We start from the raw sequence: 23,611 nt of genomic DNA on the forward strand, positions 1-23,611 counted from the left end.
CACAGACTTCCTCAGACTGGGAGCATTTGTACATAACTTTCCCTTCTCTGAGGGCATTGGAATGACCCATTTAAATATGAGTTTAATAAAGAACTGATCGATGAATCCATTTGTCATTGCTCCGTTGTCACGTATTATATTTTGAGATTCTAAATTAGGATCTTTCTGAATCAGTCTCTATGTACTCTTAGAATACACTGTGAACTTTGACATTGACAGCACCTTGTTGAAAATAATTCCCAAATCATCATTTCACAGATTAAGTTTTTTCTTTTAATAAAATTTCCAAGTGCGAAGTTGCTAGTATAGTTTAAATTTAAAAAAAAAAAAAAAACTCAATTAGGGGACAGCAGATGGTATAGCAGTTATGTTGCTGGACTCCCACATGGAGGACCACGGTTCGAGTCTGGGCCCCAGTGGTTTAAAACTCACACGAGTTATGTGTGAAGATGTACCCAAGATCTTGGGAGAACAAAGGAGAAGGGATTGCAGTATAGCCAGCCCCTCTGGGGGGGGAGGGGCTGATTTCTCACTTTTCCTTTTACTGTCTGTCTCTCTCTCTCTCTCTATTGAGTACACCTGCCCTAAGGCAAAAACCTCTACAAAAATAAATAAATAAAATAAAAAAAAAACTCAAATAAGCTTGTGTCATTTATATTTTCAATTGGTAAAGACGTGAGGGATTTTCATTAATTTTGTGCAAATAGTTGGTCTTCTATTGTAGTTACTGAATTTATCAGACACATTCGATCACAGACACATTCAGTTAAAATTGCATATATTAGTGATTATGTAGTCTTATCAAAGCAGTAACTTCGGGGTCAGCAGATGGCATTTTGGTGAAGGCACCAGATGCCTTAACCATGGTGGACTCTGTGGTTCCCGTCTTGGATCCAGCAGCTTGAAAAATGCACCAGACGTGTGTGCATGCATGCCCAAAATCCCAAGAGAATGGAGGAGAAGGAATGGCAGCTTGGCTGTCTCCTTGAGGGGTGATTTTCCACTTTATCCATCTCTCTGTTTCCCATACATGTTTGGCTGGAAAAACAATATAAAACCAAACAGAACAGGTAACTTTGAAATTTTCGACTCTCTTTCATTATTTAGATATGTGTATCCCAACACTCCTAAAAGTAGGTTCATATTTGATATAAGCATTGCAGTATGAACTCAGTGGAGACAAGGCTTGCTCTTGTCTGTATCTAAGATTGCTGAATGAGTGAGTATGTTTTAGACACTCAGTAATTATTTAATAAAAGGATAAAAAAGGAAGAACAAAGAGGAAAAGCAATAAAGAAAGTTAACAGAGGAAAGTGAATACACACACACACACACACACACACACACACACATATAGATATATATTTAAAATATGTGAATATCAAAGTGATTTGGGGGAAGTTTTCAAAATTATAAACTATTTGTTATAAGTTTATTACTATTGAAACTATTACTCCACATTTCTAAAACTAAAACAGTTTATCCCCTAAATTAGAATCGATATTTACCACTAAAATGGAACAATATGGTCTTGGGGAAAAATGCAGCTCACATTAAAAAGAAAAAAATCACAACTAAAATGATAACACTGAAAAAAATATCTTACTGGTTCTTCTCAAGATAAGAATATATTTTTAAACATGTGTTTATTTATCTATTTATTTGTAGTGATTTTTAAACTGTTGGGTACGGGATTTGAGCAGTGGTTGGTCATGTGGAAATCTACTACCTCAACCACTGTGCCACCTACTCACCTCGGGATAGCCTTTTTTGAAATATACTTTGAAAAAAAAAATCTAAGTGAGAGAAAGAACTCTTCAAACCCAAACACCAAATAGAAAATTATTATTATTTTTAATTTGCTGAAGCGGTCTTGAGTTGCCCAGATAGAGAGAGAGAAAGGAAAAAAATGAGAAAGCACACCTCCCCTCCCCCCCCCCCCCCCCCTGGAGGACTGGTCATACACCAAATCCCTTCTCCTCCATTTCTCTTTTCATGATTTGGGGCACACTTGCACACTCACCCTGCATGTTTTTAAGCTGAGTCTGAGATCCTGTGCAGTTGGCCACGCAGGATCCAGCCACCTTAACCACCACACTACCAAATGGCCCACCACATAGAAAATATTAAGTGACCTAGAATGCACATCATATGAAAAGATTACAAACATCTTTTTTTTAAAGGGAGAGAGGTGGAGACGAGAGAGAGAGAGAGAGAACACACCTCCTACTCGTACACGGTCACATCACAATCCCCTTTGTTCCATTTGTCCAACTTGTCAGGAACTGGAGTCTCCGTGTTCGTGTCAGGTGTGTTTTTCAACCCGTCAGGCAAGGGGACTTTGGGGGAGAGGCAGGATTTGAACACAGCTGCCTCTCCCACCAGGCCACAGAGCCATCCTGAACATTTCAAACTTCCAGCAGGTCGTTTCTAGATGCCAGTGTTTTCCTGGCCCTTGGTGAGGTGCTCTCTCAGAAAAGCGTACTCCTTGCTCGTGCTGTGTGTGGTTCTAGCAGGCAGAGAGCGAACTGCTGAGCAAGAAAAGCGTGGTAACTGCTGTAATTGGCAAAGACAGGAAACACATCACTGGAAGTGAGAAAAGCAATTTAGATAACATTAACATTAATAAACAATTGCAACTGGAAAAGAAAAGACTGATTTTAATGAATTTTGCCTTCTCTCTTCCAGAAAAAAAAAAAAAAAAACACAAATGCCTCTGGTGTCGTGACTGACACCACTGTAAAGCGAAGGAACAGTTCCAATTTGTATGACTGAATATCAGCTTTCTCATTTATGAAACGGATTTACAAATCCTTTTGAAGGTCAAATGGAAATATTTGATCTCTATGTAAACTGTCACTTGCTACACAAATATTAGTCATTATTCGTACAATTATCACCAGCATGTGTGTGTAGCATGGTTAATGTAGAGAATGTCTCTAATGCTCAATTTTTATTTTGCGAATGTTTTCAGTCATTATTATTTATGATATGCTTTCCGAGAGGCATTTAAATTTCAAAAAGAAACAATAAAGACTAAAAAGAGAAGCACCCTGAAAGCACAATTAAATTATGAGACCACAGTCATAATGGATGTTCTGAAAAATTCTAAAATGCTACAGTTCCATTTGAAGTGTCTACGTAACTGTTGCTTAGGTTGAATTTTATTTCGTTTTTTATTTTATTTATTTATTTATTTATTTTTGGGGAGAGGTTTTTTTTCTATAGGGCACATGCATTCGCCAGACAGACAGAGAGAGAAAGAGAGAGAGAAAGTGAGAAATCACCCCTCAAGGGGATGACCATGCAGCAATCCCTTCTCCTCCATTCTCCTCTCGGGATCTTGGGCACACGCACCCGGTGTGAGTTTTAAGCCAGTTGACTACATGGGAATCCAGCGACATAGCCATTACGCTAACTACTGGTCCCAGTTGAATTTTATTTTTAAATAAATCCTGAAGATCGAGTGGTATTTCCATATGAAAAAATAAGGAAAATGGAATTTTTAGTGCCACTGTTCTTACAAGAAATAACCATAATTCTGTAAATGTCTTATGTTAAATTAAATTATTTTTGTCATCTTATGTGCAGAGGGTGGCATGTATTTAATTACTTCGTACTCCTTTTCCTCCTCTATGATGAACTGCTGACTTATATTCATAGCACCATTATCTTTTAGTTTTATTTCCTCTGTCCCCAAATAATCAGAGAATTAAGGAATCCTATTTATGCTTGTAGTTTTCACCAAACTTATGCCAGGTAATGATGCACATTTTACTATAGAAATCAGATATAAAGATCCAAAGGAAGATGAAGAATAGGAGGAAGAAAGTAGGCTTTAAAGTTTATCTGTTCCCCCACTGCCTTAGGAACTGAGCGTTCTTTGTGAAACTAAAGAATGATCACTCCCAATTCTATGTTAGACATAAACTGAACATGAAAATTTAAAAGCTAGTTAAGATAAGAAAGTTAAGGGACCTAGCAGATGGCTCAATGGTTATACCACTGGACTCTTACATAGTCAAGTGTGATTCGAGTCCCAGACCCAGAGACTTAAAATCTCACTCTGGGTGTGTGTGTGTGTGTGTGTGTGTGTGTGTGTGTGTGTGTGTGTGTGCATGCCCAAGATCACAAGAGGAGAATGGAGGAGAAGGAATTGTGTGATTTCTCACTTTCTGTCTGTCTCTGGTGAGCACACGTACCTTATAGCACAAAAATTAAATAAATAATTAAAAAGTTAAGAACGTTAAGTCAAAGCAAATCAAAGCTTTCTAATATAATTAACATTATTTGTGAGTTCATGTCATTAGAGAACATGAATGAAAATTCAGGTTTGGGGCCGACTTCTCAAGGCAGTGGTCCACTTGTGATAGCGGCTCAGCCAGCTTAAACCACACCGCCAGGTGCGTGAGTGCCCAGGATCCAAAGAGCTGGAGGACTGGAGGAAGGAAATCATGGTGTGACCAGGCCCTGTCGAGGGTGTTCATTTTTTTCTCTTCCCTTCTCTCCCTCTCTCTCATGTGTTTGCATGTGCTCTATCATGAATAAAGAAAAAAAAAGTTTAAAATTTCTAATTTAATATACGTGAAAATACATTTTTTAATCAATTATACCTACAAGTAACCAAAAAAAGAAAGCACCAAAATGAAAATACAGGAATTTGTCAGTCTCAGAAAATTCCATTAAGACTACTAATTTTATGAAAACCATAAAGGATACTTTATGAAACTCTATTATGCAGTAACTTTTAGTACTTTATTAAGAATAATCAAAAAATTCAAGGTAATTCTTAAACATTTATTTTTGCTAAGGAAGTTATTCTATTGAAAGTCTCTAAAATTAAATACTGTGGTTTTTTTGGTAGAGATTTTTGCTATAGGGCGCGTGTGCTCGCCAGAAAGGCAGAGAGAGACAGAGAGACAGAAAGTGAGAAATCACCCCCCAGGGGCGATGGCCATGCTGCAATCCCTTCTCCTCCATTCTCCTCTTGGGATCTTGAGCATGTACACACACGCGATCCACGTGAATTTAAGCGACTGGGTTCAGGACTCAAACCGTGGTCGACTACATGGGAGTCCAGTGACATAGCCATTACACCACCTACTGGTCCCCCAATTAAATACTTTTTAATAAAACATAACAAACATATTCCATGGACTAACTTATGCTTTCGCTCACATGTCTGTATCCATGGTGATGGATAGTTAAACTTTTTCTTTACAAGGTAGAACTTCGATAACATAAATATTACCCTTTTTCCGGATGCAAACATTTGATGTAGTTTTAGTGTATCAAAAACTTGTACAGTTGTCTTACTGTATCCACAAGGAATTGGTTCTATGATACTCTGCAGAATACCAGGACCAATAGATGGCGTAATGATTGTGTCACTTGTCTCTCACCTACTGGACAGTGGTTCAAGTCCCAGACCTAGAGACTTCACACTCACGCCAGGCGCATGTGCATGTATGCCCAAGATCCCAAGAGGAGAATGGAGGAGAAGGGATTGCAGCATGACCATGCCCCCTGGGGGGGGGGTGATTTCTTGCTTTCTGTCTCTCTGTCTCTGTCTGTCTCTCTGGCGAGCGTATACACCCTATAGCAAAAATCTCTCTTAAAAAATATTGCTTGTAATATCTAGTATCATGTAGATGCTATGTAGTTATTATACTGTATTTTTTAGGGAACAATGACAAGAAAAAGAGAGCTTGTATGTATTAAGGATGAACTGAACCGATTTCATTTTGTACAAATGTTTTTCATCCATGATTGGTTGAATCTCTGCATGGAGAGCCCATGGACGTGGAGGGCTGACTGTACTATGTGCCTCCAAAGAGTAGACTTCAAATAGATGGGAAAATATACTGTGTGCCAAAATCCTAAGAAAGATAACGGTAAAGTCAATTTCTCACCCTCTCACTCCGACTCAGTAGGTTTGGGTACATTTACGTATATACACTGTAAGTTTGCAGATATTGTATAGATACATACAAGTATGGAACCAAAATACATTTTATAGTAATTTTATCAATCCACAATTTTACATTTTGATATAAAGTCAGAAAAATATTCCTTTTAATTGATGCAATCATATTAATGACTGCGTTCTCCAAATTCCTCCTTGGCAACCTGAAGGTATTTCTCAGTCTTACTGAGCTACTTCAATGCCTTCACAAGACATGGTCACCTGGCTGTGGGTTGTGACCTCTGACCCCAGCACTCACTTCCTGTAGCAGCCCTACCTTTACACACTTAATACACTTCGTACATGGTTAAAACGAGGTCACCGCGGAGAAACGTTAGGTCCTGCTGTGAACTGTTCCGTTGTTTACACACATCTAATTGACCTTTCACCTTATAGAAGAAAAATCAATAAAGTTACTTAGTAACCCGTCCAATGCAGTCTTTATGGTTAATATGCTAAACACGTTCCTTCCAAGCCATTGACACCTAAACACCGCTAGAAGTATCAAAATGACTTTTCATTAATAACCATTATATTAATCACTGTTGCCCAGAACCAGAATCTGACTGCGAAATCCCCTGGTGGAAATTGCTATAATCGTTCAAACTACAGGAATGAATATTTTTCAGCATAATTACTGCTGTCGTCTTACTGAAAAATATCCCATTAGATGGCAGCTTTTAGTTACGTAAATCGTGTTGATTAATTTTTAATTTCCAGCATTTATATGACATTGCACAAGTAAAGATCTTTGATAATTTAAATGGTTAGGTTAGCAATTATTAAAATAACTCACAGCAATTCAAACATTCATTTACTTACTAGAAGTGCCATACATCATTAACTCCTGATTAAAACAAAGTTTGGGAAATTGCAAGTACTGATCACTAAGATATGTGTTCCAGGGTGTTTTATAAAAATATTCTTGCCACACAGGATGTCTCCGCTACAAAGATAAAGCTCTAGAATAAATGTTTCAAAACAAGGGAATCTAAATTATAGTGGCAATATGGCATCCCAGCCGTGTACTCAAGTACATATTTGTGCCTCTAGGCAGGCAATTTAAATGGTCTATAACATTACCATTTTTTTTTTTTTTGAGAGGTTTTTGCTATAGGGTGCGTGCGCTTGCCAGACTGACAGAGAGACAGAGAGATAGAAAGCGAGAAATCACCCCCAGGGGGGTTGGCCACACCGCAATCCTTTCTCCTCCGTTCTCCTCTAGGGATCTTGGGCACGCATGCACACGCACCTGGCATGAGTTTTAAGCCACCGGGTCCGGGACGCGAACCCTGGTCGACTATGTGGGAGTCTAGCAACATAGCCATTACTCTAACTGCTGGTTCCCTTATAACATTACTATTTTTATCCACCCTTGTCCCTGCTTCATTTAAAATGAGAAAGTTTCAATACTTACGAGTAAGGAATGAGTTCTCAGTCTTAGCTGTGTATTTAATTTTTTTATGGATTTGTTTAAATCTTTGTTAACTGTGAATTCTTAGATAAATTTTAGTTTTTTATAAACTGAGGAAAAAAACCTGTACTTAGCTCAGCATGCTGTACTGAGAGTAACATAATCCAAGAAAAATAGATTTGCTGGAATAGCACATGGGATATATTAAGCAATAAATAATGCTCTTCATATTATATTTCTGTCATAATTGTCAAATATATGGCCATGGTACTAATACAAATGTTTTTATATAAAAAGTCCTTTGATCCTTCATATCTTACTACATTAGTTCTTATAAACTAAACACAAAAAACACTTACTACTTGGTTTTTAGCTGAGCTGGTTACCAATCAGGGCTTAAGTAAACAGAATAAAGATTATTAAAGTAGATGAGCTGGTATAAGAGACCGTATTTCACTGTAACAAGTAATTAGCCCCAAGTCTCACTGGATTTGCAGACATACTGGAAAGAAAAAGCTTTCCCAATATATGACAATATTCTAAAAATCTAAAATTTACTCTGAATTTTACCTGGAAATTTGGGTAATCGTTCCAAAAACAGATCTTTGGACACATCAGAGGGAATTGGCAGATGGAATTGTTCATATTTTATTTCCCCCAAATTAGGATACATTTATTAAAATTTCATGTATAAATATTCATCAGGTTTCTAGAAAATGAATCCTGAAAAAGGACAAGAAGTTGCCTTCAGGCGCAGCTGATGGCACAGGTAACACGACTTACATCGGGAGGCTCCTGATCTGCATCCAGAGCCTTCCTGTGTACACCAAGTGCTTGCACGGCTACCCGTGATCTGAGCTGGTTGAGGAGGGAGGTGGATCACAGTGTGAGGACTCTTTCTCTCTCTCTCAGAAGAAAGAAAGAAAGAAGTAAACAATGAAAAGCAAAAAAGAGAACATAAAGAAAAAAAAAAGGTCTTTTCTTCAAAATGAAAAAAAAAGTTTTCACAGCTCCATGAACTTTTTCTCCAAAATAGGCATTGTTCAATTAAAAAAAGATAAGATTATTAATTTCAATCTATTGTGACCAATTTTATTACACATTCAAAGTTAATATATTTTTTAGAAGAAAATCAGTCATGTTTTAGTCAAAAGTCATACAAGTCTATTTCACCGGTTCATTCTCTTGTAATTAGTCTTTCTTCTGTTGAATTTGCAGAGTTACTGTGGTCCAATCTTTCCATCTGAATTCTGGAAGTTCAGAAACATGATCTCAAAGTTATCTAAAACCTATATTCGAGGGTGATGATCAGAGTCTTTTTCATTAATTTCCTTACAAGAGGCAATTTTAGATTGTAAGCTTTTCCAAAATGTTTTAGAAAGAGCATCGGAATAGAGCAATTAACCATGGACAAAGAGATTTAAAATGGCAAGGGTTCAAGATCGATTTACTATAACCCAAAACTGAAAAATTTGATCAATTCCATGACAAACTATATTGGAACTATTAACAAATACAAATATGACTAATAACACACAATTACATAAAAGATATTTGAGAATCTCATACAATTTCAAAATGCCCATTGACGCAAATTTCTATATATTGAGAGCTAAGCACTATTTCATATTTGACAATGTTTCCCATATAATTTCTCCAATGATTAGTGTGTTGCAGGCTGTCTCTCCTTTTAGATCTAGCAGTCTTTCCTTCACATATTTGGGTGCTCCTGTGTCGAGTGCGTAGATGTTGATAAGTATTATATCTTCTTGATTAATTAGCCTTTTATAATGCCCTCCTTTGTCTCTTACAGTTTTTGTCTTAAAGTCCATTTTCTCTGAAATCAGAATCATGATTCCAGCCCTTTTTTTGGCTCCCATGTGCATGGAAGATTTTTTTCAACCCTTCACTTTTAGTCTATGTATGTCTTCAACCATGAGCTGTATTTCCTGTAGGCAATAGATAGCAAGTTTCTGTTTTTTAATTCATTCAGCCAGTCAGTGTCTCTTGATTGGAGAATTTAATCCATTAACATTCAATGTTATTATTAATACTTCTGCACTTGTCCCTACCATTATTTTAATCATTTTCTGGGTTGTTTTTCATTCTCTTATTTCTCTCTGTCTCTCTTTAGTTTTCCTGGTATAGCACTCCCTTCAAGATGTTCGTCTTGAGGAGCTGGTTTGGACTTGGTGAATTCTTTCAGGTTTTGTTTATCTGAGAATATTTTTACTTTTCTTCCCATTGGAAAGAAAATCATGCTGTGTATAGTAATATTGGTAGAAATTGTTTTTTTTTCTCTTTGTTCTTAAGTGTACTTTCTTTTTTTCTTTTTTTTATTTCATTTTCTTTTATACATTCAATCACATTATTATTTGGCTTACAGAATGGATATTTCAACAGGTGAACATTTCTCCCTAGTACAGTTGACAAAACTACAAAATATCTTCAACAGATAATACCACGTTTCTTTGTGCCATTAATGCCTTGCCTCCCTATTTTTCTTCTAAATGTCCTTCCTCAGACCCTCCTCTTTCACACACACTATATCTGGTATTTACATCTATATACTGTGTTTCTGTATCCTTTAGTCAATTAGTTTCAGTCATAAGGTGCGGACACTCGGTATATATTAAGTGGGGGCATTCAACGTCTCTCCTTCATAGCCTGGCTTGCTTCACTCAGCAGTATATCTTCCATATTCATCCACTTCCTGTCAAAAGCCAGGGTGTTTTTTTTTTATGGTTGAATAGTATTCCATTGAGAATATGTGTCAAAGCACTGAAAATTTAAATTGTAAAAATTTACAGTATCTATCAATTTCTCACACTGATTAATACCACCTACTACATTGACTATGGGCAGCTGACTCTCCCATTCTTGTTTAAATGCATGAACTAAGAAAAGGTACATTCACTTCTATATCTTCAAGTTTTCAGTTTTGGACACTTCTGTGCAAGGACCTCCTCCCTAATTTTCTTCCTACTGAAACTGGTTCTGCACTTGAAATTACTTTCATCTTTATATCACTGTGACTTAAAGGCACAGGCAGTCTGTTTCTTTTGTATGTTTAATGATAAATTAAGAGATTGGGTTTATACTCTCTGAGGCTAATGGAATTCTTTTGTGAGTGTGGGTATATGTTTTTAGAGATATTTTTGCTATAGGGCTTCTGGGCTCACCAGAGAGTCAGAGAGAGACAGAGAGACAGAAAGTGAAAAGTCACCCCCCTTGGGAGTGGCCATGCCAAAATCCCTTCTTCTCCATTCTTATCTCAGGATTTTGGGCATGTATGCACACACACCAGGTGTGAGTTTTAAGCCGTGGGGTCCAGGACTCAAACTGCGGTTGACTATGTGGGAGTCCAGCGTCATAACCATTAGTCCATCTGCTGGTCCCACGGAATTCTTTTTTCCTTTCTTTCTTTCTTTTCTTTTTCTTTCTCTCTCTCTCTCTTTTTTTTTTTTTTTTGGAGAGGTTTTTGCTATAGAGTGTGTGCACTTGCCAGAAAGACAGAGACAGAGACAGAAAGCAAAAAATCACCCCCTCTCCCCACCATGGGGGATGGCACACCTCAATCCCTTCTCCTCCATTCTCCTCTCAGGATCTTGTGCATGCATGCACATGTGCCTGGCATGAGTTTAAGCCTCCCAGTCTGGGAGCCAACTACGTAGGAGTCCAGCAACATAGCCATTACACCAACTGCTAGTCCTGGTCCCATGGAATTCTAATGTAAGGTATTTACACGATTCTTAGTTAACCACAAACTCTCTTTTAATTGTTTCTTGCATGATTAGTCTCCATATCCTTTAGTATGGTCACCTTTCAGCAAGATCTGCTTTAGTTTAGAGAAATATCTTAAAAAGTGGTCCTCAGAATTAGGAACCACAATAATAAATCCTTCAAATGAAAATAGCTAATATGTAGTAGTGTCTCAAGCCAGACAATGCTCTGAAAGTTTTGTATTCATTCTATCATTTAATCTTCACAACAGCTCTTTTAGGTGAGTATGAAACAGTTTACTATGCTGTGGTTACTACCTTATCTAAGTCTGGCAAGACAGACCACAGTCATACACAAGTTACCAGAAGCAGATTTATGCCTTGTAGACAGGGATCCCAAAAGGCAGCTCCCTCCAAGTTATATACCTTGTGGTAAAGGAGTCATTGACCGCCAAGCGTTGAAGAGCATCTTGTTCTATGTGGGACTAGAATGGAGCCCAGGCCCTTTATGTCAGGAAATTGGTGTCCCATCATGGCCTGTGGCTGTTCTTGAGTACCACAAGCGCGAAAGATAGAACTAGGTTGGCTCCAGACATTCAGAGAACCAAAAGTCTTTAAGATGAAAAATGGACTCAGATTCTGAAGTTACCTGAGCTTTCTAAAGCTAAGAATCAATAGACCCACTCTTATATATACTGACTTTTACTATCTTTTTTATACAAATTTATTCATTTTGAATGTTGCTCACACTAAATTAATGACTTCATCCTCTTACAATGCCCTGAAACTTATTTAAACGATATTTTTAAACTTGCCTTACATTTTCAAGATAGCTTTTCAAAAATGTAACGATTACAATTTTATTCTCTCTCTGCTTCTGGCTTTAAAAAAAAGTCTAATAAAAAGTTGACCAGGGCCAGTAGGTAGAAAAAAAAATTATTCCAATAAAATGTCATCACTTTACTGACTCTAAATCTAATTTCAGAAAATAAAATGTGTAGGTCAATCGTGCCATTTCAAAGACTTAAGAGAAAAAATTGTGCAGGTAACTTGTACTAATAGGTTACAATAACATAATAGGGCTATATTAAGCACAGCTTTCCTAAGCACTGAGGACCTTACAGGAGTCAATGTTAAGTGTTTAGTATTGATCCAATAATTTAAAATCCTTATACTTTTGTCATACTCCCAAGTTAGGTGAAGCAAATGAAAATCCCTGTATCAGTAAAAGTGATACAGTCCACTTGCAGTGTTCAAAATATTTGTCCTAGTACATAAAGAGAAAAGAAATGCATTTTTGTATATTTAATCCATTTTAAAAGTTACATATATTGCATAATTCTCCTGATTTAGTTGTGTAACAAGCAAGATGATAAAACTCATGAAATTTCTTCAGGAAGCAGAGGACTGAGATTGAATTGGTCATTTTGGTAAAATAATATTTACTGCTTAACTTTAGGTTATTTGCTCTTGGTTTAAATAAAGTTACCTCCCCTGAAGGGAGCTTTATAATCAGCCTTTCAAAGTTCTGAGTTCACAGTGTGACACAGAGGGGAGAAGTTCTGGGTCAATCTCTTTAATGTTAATTTTTCAGAAGTGATAGCATCATTAAGAGAGAAGATATTTCTATCAGAAAAAAATCTGGCTGATATAATGACTCCTGTCACCTGTTGTAACAGTGGCCTATGCTGCTCTGTTTCCAGAGTTGGAATCGATTCCCCATTTTCCCTCTGAGAAAACTTCCCACAAATCATCTCATATTCCCTCTTATGATTCAGTTGTTGGTCAATGCTATATTTATGCTGTACTTCCAAAGTCTGCCATCTACTCTTTGCCTAATCATGTTCTTTTTCTTTGTGGTTATAATTTTATAATAAAGAACCAAAACAGAGCAGGCCCCATAGCCTAGTGACTGAGGGAGTTGGATCCCACATTGCCAACCATGGTTCCCAGTCATGGTCCCAGGGGCTTGAAAATTACACCAGGCATGCCATGCTTAAAATCTCAACTGGATGGAGAGACAAAGGAGAAAATGTTTTGGAGAAATTGCTGCCCACTGGGGATGAGGGGGTGCTTTCTCTCTCTCTCTCCCTCCCTCCTTCTCTCTCTTTCTCCTTGTCCTTCTCTTTCTGGTAAGTGCTCTTGTTCTCTGGCAATTAAAAAGAAAAGAACCAGAACATAACAAATTATCGACCTGCATATAATTATGTAAAACAAGTTGAGATAGCTGTTTGAATAGTTTTATGTGTGATTTCTGATTAATGACAAGATGGTAAATTATCAAAGCATGACTGCTCTCTTCTCCAACATCAACTCTGGAAAAACTGTGTATGTAAAGCATATTTAAGAATTTCAGAAGCTAACCACCACCACCACAAAATAGTCTCTATGAAAAGCCCTTAGAAAGAAGGAAGTGTATCTTTATTCAAAGGTGTGGTATAACCCGTGGATCACAGTCACTGGGGAAATCAGTGGAGAGACAGAATAGAAATCCTTTAAATTACTCATACTCTAACCAGGTACTTGTGTCCTTGCATCCTATCAAGACCCTTGAATGGGTAACTAATTGATTTAAAGAGGTATTGACTAACCATCTTCTGCATTCACTTCTCTAAATCCTCTGGGCTGTGGATTTTACCTAGGCACAAGGCTTGACATTAATATTGTCTCACCATAAGGAGTTAAATATACAACGCTTATCATGGTTCTTGCCTGGTGGAGCAGCTTCAAATGGGTGAGATCAAATACTGAGACCTATCCCTGCACCATGACTCCATACTGCATAAAAAACAGCTGATATCCCCACCCCAAAATGAGCTCATAATCAAAAATTACTAATGCCTAAGCAAGAAAACTTTCTCATAAAAAGTTATTAAATTGGAAAATCTACATTATGTGCCTCAGTTATCAGGACAGATGGAGCAAGAATTTAAAATAATTCTATTATATATCTTTAAGCATCAAGTGGTGATAATATTAATGCAAAACAAGATTATTTTCACTGCTCATCCATTGCAGATTGGTTTCTCTAGCTTTGGGGTTTGCCCAATCCAAACAAATGGTGACAAACTCTTTGTCACTAAAACTAGAGGCAATCTACTGTAGTCACCAAAACCACTCCCACTTCCAAAAAGAAGTGGTTTTATTTGTTTGTTTGTTTATTTGAGTGATGTTTATGCCCTTGTGCTTTGACCTGGTGTCACAGGGACTCTGAGAGCTAGAGCAATATAAAGCAATGTAACCTCCTAGAATACAGATAGAAGAAGAGTGTTGAGTCCCTCACTGGATAAGTCCATGGGTTGACCTGTGTGATATAAAGAATCTTCAAAAAGTTTGTGAAAAATGCATATGCTGGCAAACTTATGCATGGTTTCCATTTTTTTGCATCAAATTAAAATAATTGTATTTTTCCACAAATTGAAGTCCCCTTTTACACACACAAGCATGTTTACGTGATCAATTACTTTCTTCAAGTATTACATAGACATCATTTCAAAATACAATTCTACAGAAGCATTAAAGTTTCATGAGATGGTTTCTTGTGTCACTCTCCTTTCTCCTAATTCTCTTTCGATAGCAATGACTTCATATAGTTAGTCATTCCTTCTAATCTTCTAAAATATAGCTTCGTGAGGGCAGAGATTTTCTGTGTATTGATTGTGGTTTCACACTAGCATGCTGGAAGGTTTCTTCAAATGTCTGGTTTTTCCGTATTTGTTCTTTCATATTTGAGAGGGATGCAATGGAACATTGACCGAAATGCAGTGTAGAATAGAACCATTCTATTATTTTTGCTGGTAGAGGGTAAGAAAGACACTTGGCTGATTGCATGTCTTTCTTCCAGAGCTGGGAGAGTAGAGAGCTGACTTGATCAATGCACTTATCATTACAGATCTTGGCCCTGTTTCTGTTTTCAAGCAAAGCTTCTCTTTCTTAGTCTAGAGACTCTTGGGGATTCTGCAGATTCTTGGCTGGATTCCTTTTAGCTGTTCACTAGGCTGTGGCGTTAGCTGTCCTATTGCCCTGTAGGTGGTTTTGTCCATCTGTTTCATGACATCTAGGCTGTTTGTTATAAGCAGTAAATATTTTTTTCTTTTTTTTCTTTTCCCTCACTGTTCGCTATCATTGGTGATTTCACTGTGAGTCTCAGAAGGAGGAAAGGAGAAAAGCACATAGTAAATCTATTGCTAACATTGACCGTTTTCATGCAATTTTTCTGATTTGGCACTGTTTTCTGATTTTTTACATTAATGTGAAGCTGCCATTTGGCCATCTGCTGAAAACCTCAGCTATGGTCATGTCTATCTTGAATAAGCAGAGAGGAGCATGAGGTTCTTATAGGATTAGCTCATCTGAAGCAATGTGAAATAAAGGCTAGTGAGCAATGAACACTTGTGTGTGCTAGTGTTTACAGTGCAAGGTAGAGAAGCCAGAGGGAAGCAGGATCAGGAGAGGGTGTGTCTGTGCATTCCAGGAACTTATCCACCACATGTGGAGCAGCAGGCATCATTTAAAATGTGGAAAGAAGCAGATGATGTTGAAAACTGCCCCATGTTACCATTACACTGAGTGGACAGACAGTACAAACCAAAACGAGAATGTGACAAGATTGTCTCAGATCAGAAAGATGTAATAGATTAACCAACATCTCTTTTCTTGTTCCCTGACTGATTCTAAAATAAAAATGACTTTAGCTGCTTCCAGGAAAGGATACACAATGAAGCTGTAGAGAGAGAAGTAAAGACCATGGGATGGAGGAAAATAAATATCCCATTCACTGTGGGGAGACAGCAGTACAGAACAGCTGGCTCTGAGGAGCCAGCAAACAAAGGAAGGCCCAGTAAATTTCACACCCATTCTAATCAGAAAGAAGGTAGCCTGCTCATTACTTAGGGGAGATGTCTTCTTAACTTTTTCTGTACTTTAAAGTGATATTTCTCAGATGTCAGGAAATTTCTCACCGGCAAATGGATACTGCTAGAAGAAATACAGTAGGGTTTGTAGAAAAGAAAATGATTTTAGAATAAAGTAAATTTGGTTTTATATTGCCACATGTTCTTAGGGAACTCTCCAAGTCTTACCTTTCAAGGATTTCAATGTATGTCATATATCTGATCAACCAAGCAGGTAGGTTGATTTGGTTTTTAAAAAATGAAATACACCACTACCACTATCCTCTCCCACCCTCTTCTGCTGCACACCCACATGTAGTTTTTCTATTTTGATCAACTCTGTCTTCTTTTTCCTCGTGCTTGATTTCAGGACACCTATTTTAGATTGCTGTGTTGAAGACACACAGATACAAAGGGCCCTTTGAGTCTTTTTGATGGGAGCTGGGGTAACCACAATTGCTTTATTAGTGGTCACAAATGCCAGCAATATAGCCTATGGATCCTAGGAGTCATATTTAACCATCATCTCACAAATTAAAACAATAGAAAAATATAAAGAAGTATAGAAAAATATTGATGGAAACTGCCCATTTTGTGAACAAATGTGAATTCAATCCAGCGGCCTGATTTATATGCACAGATAGAGTCTAGAGACTACAAAAAGGACTAGCTACTGTTTCAAGGCACCCTTGAAAGTAATTATTCCCATGTCCTCCTTCTGCCCTTTTTCTCCTTGGTGGTCTTCAGACATTCTTTTTCTTTAATAGCACCAGAAGTAGTAGGGGGTAAGAAGGGGGTAGACAAGGCGATTTTGTGTACAGTTATAGATATGGCCTTTTGTAGTTTAATTTTTGAAACTGCAGCCTTTGGTTCTTTGAATCTATTTACACAGATGTTGGGGAAGACGGCTTGTAACCATCTACCACTGGCCTTCTGGTCACCTTTGCCTTTAAGCAATCTCTGGGAGGTACATTAAAAATGATTATATTAGACACCCATTTCTAAGATACGGTGTTTTTATTCCACGTTGTCCTTTTGGAATGTAACCTAAGCCATATTCTTTAGACCCAGGCATGTTTACTTAGTATTACATGATTAACTCATTTGGAGACCTGCAGTTTTCTTTTGTTAACATCAGTAGTCTGTCTACACAATATAAATGAGACAAGCTAACATACACCTATTATGCTACCTAAATGGCTATTCCAAAAATGTCGGAATTGAATTTTGACATATAATGTCAACAATTTGCAGTAAAAAGAAAATAAATCTTACCTGATTTGGAGGTTTCAGATTTTGATATTAAGGAAATTATCTTCAAAAGGTACTATTGAGGGACCAGCAAATGGCGTAATGGTTGCGTCGCTGGACTCCCACATGGTGGACCATTGTTTGAGTTCCGGACCCGATGGCTTCAAACTCACGCTGGGCACATGTGAGCATGTGTGCCCAAAATCCCAAGAAGAGAATGGAGGAGAAGGGATTGCAGTGTGGCCAACTCCTCTAGGGGTTGATTTCTCATGTTCTGTCTCTCTCTCTGTCTGTTTGTCTTTCTGGCGAATGCACACGCCCTGTAGCAAAAAATCTCTCTCTTTAATAAAATCAAAGTAATATTGAATAAAACAATGACTTAAATATAAAAAGATATAAGAGATCTCATCATTATAAATAGCAGTATCATTAAAATGAATGAGATACTGCGTTCTAACTTTTTCATTCTTTTACAGGATTGGCTACTGCAATGTGGGTTACTATAACTATGATGACATTATAGGGATAATAACATGTGAAGTGATTATAATGACATTGACAGGTTTCAACAAAACACAATTTAATTTTTTTAAGAGATTTTTTATTTTGCTATAGGACATGTGCGCTCACCTAAGAGACAGAGAGAGAAGGAGAGACAGAAAGTAAGAAATCACCCCTCAGGGGGTAGTGGCCACACTGCAATCCCTTCTCCTCTTGGGATTTTGGACATGTATGCACACGCGCCTGGTTTGAGTTTCAAGCCCCCAGGTCTGGGCCTCAAACCACAGTCGCTATATGGAAGTCCAGTGATGTAAGTATTACACCATCTGCTGGTCCCTAATCTTGCCTTTAACTCTTGTTTTTTATTTTATTTCTCTCTCTCTCTCTGTCTTTTGAATATGGAATAAAATGGGAAATGAGTAGGTTCTTCCTGATCCTTCTTTTCAAGAATGTTTTCAATTCCTTCAGATTTTGTGATGCCAATACTATGCTGCTATGCTAAATGCTTCATCCCACTGGGAGTTTTACCTGTCTGGGTGTTGAGGCTGGTGAGCCAAGGGGTGAATGCTAACTCACGCCGTCAGGGAGATGTGTGCAGCGTGGATTCTGCAGTCTGAGTCCAAGGTGTTTACATATATGATGGCTCCGAGGAGCCTGCAGAGTGACTAGGCACCTTCTCCACTGTGGTAAACTCCGATCTCGCTCACTAACTGGTCATATGGACCTCCTGCTGTTATGCCTAATAACTGCAGCTCAGTTGCCTACATTTTTTCTCACCTTTTTACCAGGAAGGAAGCATTGTCTGTGATTGTCCATCAGGACTAATCCTTTCTCAGCATGGTACTTGTTGGCATAATTGCAGAGAAAGAACCAAAAAAATACATTAGGAGTTGTTCCCTTTTTAAAGATATATGTAACTTGGATTAAAAAGTACTGTATATATTTTACTACTCTAGTAGTTAAGGATCTTTGCCATTGTTATTTTTTCAGTCATAATTGTATTATTTATATATAATTAGAAGGCCTACTCAACGCTAAGAAATCTTCATAATAATCTTTATTAACATTTTCATAATCCAGAGAAGTTCTGAATAATCTATTTAAAGACTCTTAGCTTCAGAAGATAAATCATAAACAATTCCAGTTTCATTTCGGTCACCTTTCATACAATTGGGTTGTTCATGACTTCCTTAGAAATAGAATGGAAGAACTTAGTTTTGAGATCACGTTCAAAAAAATGAAAAGTAAAAATGAAGTCACTTAAGTCATTTTTATATGGTCTCCAGTGTATTAACTGACACGCTAAGTACTCTTGACCATACAGGGAATGTCTTTCAGGCACAGAGACTGAGATCAAACAAATACCAAATCTATGGCTAGATTATTCTAGTAATTTCGATTCTAGTAATTTCTATTTACCAGAATAATGGTGTACTTAAACTTACAAAATATCATGACTGTGGCACCAGACAGGTTAAGAGTTCCAAAAGGTCCCAGTTTTATTCTATAATCTTAACATTAAAAAAAAAAAAACCAGTTAATTTTTTTTTTATCCCAAGTTAAGCATGTTTTATGGGAGTCTCATGAAGTTTTCATTTCCATTAAATGATGGGAACCAACTGGAAATTGAAACGTTTTTATTTAGCCTATTTCAAAGGTGTTTTATGATGGAGCTTTGACTTGGGATGTTGAGAAATTTACTCAAAAATCTCAAAGTGAATTCATACACGCAGTCTCACTTAACAGCTCAGAATACTACGGTTTCTGGTATCCTTTTGCCTAGTTTCTTTAAAAGCACTAGTTAACCAGTTTCATTTTCCCCAGTACATCTGGGAATCCCTGAGAGGCCAGTGTATGCCACAGTCAGGAAATCTGGCACCAGACCACTGCCCACTCAGCTGCATATCATTTATTTCTATCTTTAGACCAAATCCCCCAGAGAGCTACTTACTGCATGGGTCCTCCCACCTGGCATGTTCAAGACCAAGATCTAATGTTTAACTCATTTTACTGAAGTCTTAGAGAGAGCACATGGAGTTTACGACAAATCGGACACTGGAAATGGAGTCCTTCTTGGTTTAGCTCTTATTTCCAACCATTGTATAGTCTGTCTGATTCGAATTAGAAATACAGAGAAGAAACAGTGTCGCCTCTTGACTCCAGGCTGAAACATCTTATAAGACCTAAATTCTTGTTCCATTATTGCCTTTGTAAGAAGTTTCTATGTCTGACCTGCCATCAGTAAATGTAACAGGAGTCCTGCATGAAGCACTTTCCAGAATCGATAATAATTTAGAGAGATACATTCACATTACAAATGAACCATTTCCAAAACAGGAAGCTATTGTAAAAATGCTACAATAATATAGCACAATCCTATAATGTGGAAATGATCTTAATTCAGGCAAATGTTGATAGTATTGTACAGAGTACTATTCTTTGAAGCTCTATTGTCCTATGTGTCTGCATTTCAGGTGTTTTATTTTTTAATTTTTAATTAATTAATTAATTAATTTATCATTTTATAACCAAAATGGACTATTTGGTTAGATGTTTCAGGAGTAAGTATCTTGACTACAGAGTCAACAACTCTCACGATAGACAACTCCTTTTAATCTTAGGAATTAATTTGACCAAAGTTTCAAAGATTCCCAAGGCCAATCATCAGGGTTCAGTCTCAAACACCAACAATGTCTTCCCTGAAACAGTGGTTTAAGTAGGTCGATGTTTCGTTGTAATCATTTGTGGAAAGTCTGGTGTTAAAGTAAGAGTAAGTTCATGACAAACCCGAGCCTGAGCTGGGAGATGATAGCCTTGTCTCTGTTATGACATTAAATGGTATTTTCCAGCTCTCGCTAGCTATCTATAACTAGAAAAAAAAAGAACAAAAAGTGAAGTTTGTTTCAATACTTTTTGGAAGAATAAAATATTTTTTTAAAAAATTAGCCTATCAGTCTTTGACAACAAAGTGAATATTTTACCTCTATAAATTTATTTCCAAAGAACAGGAAAACCTGTTTCCTCCATTGTACCTTCTCCAATGATGTCCTCGGGATGCTAGCAAACTAGGTCATTCATTGAATGATAACTATAGCCTGAATACTAATAGAACCCTAGAGAATTTTAAAAGCAGAGCACGTGTACACATTGGAAGGTCTTCCAATTGTGCTGTTGCATGTGTGTGTGTATGTGTGTATCTATGGAATTTAGATATAAGGCTAATAATTACAAAGTAAACAATTTCTGTGAAATGAAAAATAAACATTACCATTTAAATACACTTTCAGTTAAATAGGAAAACTAGATAAGGATTTCCTCTATTTCAGGGAAAAGTTTTTACAGTGGTTTTCAGACAGAAAATGTTCTCTCCTAAGTGACCCAGCGTTAGCCTTTACTGCAGGGATAGCTTTGTTTTGGTAGACCCCTGCGGCCAGCTCCCTGCAGAGCGAAAGGAATCCTAGTAGAGAGAATTCTTAATACGGGAGTTCAATATTCTTTTATTTGGATGAAGTTTTCACATATGATATCTTCTTATACTCTGCATAACTTATAACCTTTTATTTTTAAACAAATAAAAAATAATGATAAAAATTCACCAGAGAAGTGGCATCCTCTTTGGAAAAGTTTCCGTCTATGCAATCTCCCAAGTCCACTCCGGAAGCGCTGAGAATAAGATGTAAAATGAATGAGAAGAGAAAATATGGCAGAGTGTACCAGATGTTTTTCACGTGTTGGCTGTACATATATCTTGCTTTGTTAGCTTTTAGTTGCAGATTGAGTGCAGTGTACATCATTTTACTCACAATAGATGACTATGCATCACACAGTCACATATGGACATCGTCTCTCAGAAGATTTATTGAAATAGAAAGATAGGACACTACAATATGGCAGACAGGCTGCATTCTACATAAGCAAATGTGAATTGCATAGATGCGCTCTTCAAGGAGTGACTTACTAATTCTCATGGTAGTGTAAGGATTAATTAGTTCAAGTTTGTAGGCTCTTTGAAGCTAGAAAATACTATGCAAGTACTAAGTATTATCATGGTAACTTGAGAGTGAGGCATAAGTGATTTGCAACCTTAACAGCTCTTTGAAATGCGTGTCTATCCTGATTCACAGTTTTCTCTCACAGTGTTTTCTAGATTGTGAAGTTCTTATCAGATTTTGAAGATGAAACATGTTCTATGGAAATCGTATTAATACCCACAATCAATCTTTTTTTCTATATGTTTAGTAAAGTGATGTGTCTCAAAATTAAAGGAAACTTGAAAAACTATTCCAAAGCTAATTTAATAAAGTATGATTTTGACATCTATTATAACTCATCTATCACCATTTGATTGACTAAGACATAGTTCTCTTAATTAGTGCAAATGCAGTTTAGTTCATTCGTGTGAAGGTAGATATTCGCATATTTTATGCTTTAAAGACAGTCAAGACAATATTCATTGCTTCCAATAAAGCTTATAAACATTATATTAGCATGTTTCAAGCATTTGTCATTGCAATAATGTCATTCTAAAATGCAATTTACTATTTATTTTGAGAAGATATTTTATGTTGTTAAATAAAGAACTTTTTCCTCTATTGGCAAGTTAAACTCTGGACATATCCTTCCTTCTCCTCCTACTCTATGGTTTTATATCAATTAAATAGTCAAAACACTTTATATATTTAATGTCACACTTATATTTGTAAAATGTTTTTCTTTAAAAAAAACATCATATTTTCTGGTTTTCCTTTTATGAGCTTCCTGGAGGTGGCACTGGCAGCATGAAATTTTCTAATCAAAGTAATTATTGAGATCAGTTGATGGCGAAATGGTTAAGTCTTTGGACATCCATGTAGTTGGCTGAGGTTTGAGTCCCAGATCCGGTGACTTAAAGCTCATGCCAAGCATGTGTGCAAGTGTGTTCAAGATCCCAAAAGGATAGGACCAGCAGTTAGCATAATGGCTATGTCACTGTACTCCCACGTAGTCGACCGCAGTTCGCCTTCTGGACCCGGTGGCTTAAAACTCACGCTGGGCGCCTGTGCGTGCGTGCCCAAGATCCTGAGAGGAGAATGGAGGAGAGGGGATTGCGGCGTGGCCATCCTCCTTGGGGGGTGATTTCTCGCTTTCTGTCTCTCTGTCTCTCTCTCTGTCTGGCGAGTGCACGTGACCTATAGCAAAAATCTCTACCAAAAAAAAAAAAAAATCCCAAAAGGAGAATGGAGAAGGGACTGCAATGTGGCCATCCTCTATAGGGGTGATTTCTTGCTTTCTATCTCTCCCCATAGCATGCACACACTAGCAAAAATCGTTCTCTAAATAAACAACAAAAATGTAATTATGTAGCAAGGTGATTCAAAGTTAAACTGAATATTGTTTAAAATATGAAATTATTTTATTTTTAAGTAAACTTTTAAAAACAGAAATGCAAGGTCAGACCTCAGTGGTTGAGAAAACCAGTTCCCACTAAGCCAACTGTGGTTCAAATCCCAACCCTGGCATCTTGAGAACAACCTAGGCCTGGGTACATGCATGCCTCAAATCTCAACAGGATGGAGAAATAGAAGGGAAAGTATTGCAGTTTGACCACACCCTACTGGGGGGTGATTTTTTCCCACCCTCTTCCCCCAGCAAGCACAGGTACCCTCTGGCAAAAATTTAAAATATATAAACATAAATAAATATAAGCTAATGTAATAAATTCCTATATAACCCCACCCAGAAATAATAACTAGTAATGTAGTAGGTTGTTGAGAAACCGACCATCCACCAGATGACTAGAAATCGCTGCAGGACCACAAGAAATATGGGAAAGCAGGAAAATACCTCTCCTCTAAGGGAAAAGGATAGCTCCTCTTCATCCACACAC

The sequence above is a fragment of the Tupaia chinensis genome, unplaced genomic scaffold (genome assembly GCF_000334495.1).
Source record: "Tupaia chinensis unplaced genomic scaffold, TupChi_1.0 Scaffold149537_1, whole genome shotgun sequence".
NCBI lineage: Eukaryota > Metazoa > Chordata > Mammalia > Scandentia > Tupaiidae > Tupaia > Tupaia belangeri.